Source organism: Penaeus monodon, chromosome 34, assembly GCF_015228065.2.
Source record: "Penaeus monodon isolate SGIC_2016 chromosome 34, NSTDA_Pmon_1, whole genome shotgun sequence".
NCBI classification, from domain to species: domain Eukaryota; kingdom Metazoa; phylum Arthropoda; class Malacostraca; order Decapoda; family Penaeidae; genus Penaeus; species Penaeus monodon.
In genome coordinates this window covers 7893790-7894403 of record NC_051419.1, presented here as the reverse complement: position 1 = coordinate 7894403, position 614 = coordinate 7893790, and positions in this window count along the sequence as shown.

Below are 614 nucleotides of genomic sequence, written 5' to 3'. Positions count from 1 at the left end.
AATCTAATGCATGTATCAAAATAACCCACATTATTTACTTCAAATCTTGCCTCGACCAAGCTTACCTAATCAAACCCCAGAAGAAAATAGATGTTCCTCGAGACACCACTCGCTCCATCTTCCTCAGCGTGAACCCAGATGACCCCCAGATGACCACCAAATGACCCCTTTGTATGGGTTGCGCAGAGCTATAAAGGTAGTACTTAAGCACAGCAAACACTCCCTGGTAACAAATACGTACTACGAGCCTCGTCTTTCTCATTATAAAGGGAGAGGGAATTACTCATAACCATTATCTACGTGCTGAGAAATATACGCGAACTCCATAGCAACTGTAAATGACGATGATGATTAAGGAATAGTAGGGATAATCGCGATGGTCATGATGATAATAGTAATGACATTTATAATTAGAGGTGGACCGGGATCGTTTTTTTTTTATACGGATGTGGGTATATTTTTAGATATCAAGAGTTTGAGCCACAGATGATAGAGATTTGAAGATATTGAAAGATGAGTCAAGATACATCATTAATGTGTTAAGAAATAAGGAAATCGAGGATGTATTACTCAAGGTTGCTTCAATTATCCCGGTTGATTTGTAAAATTATATG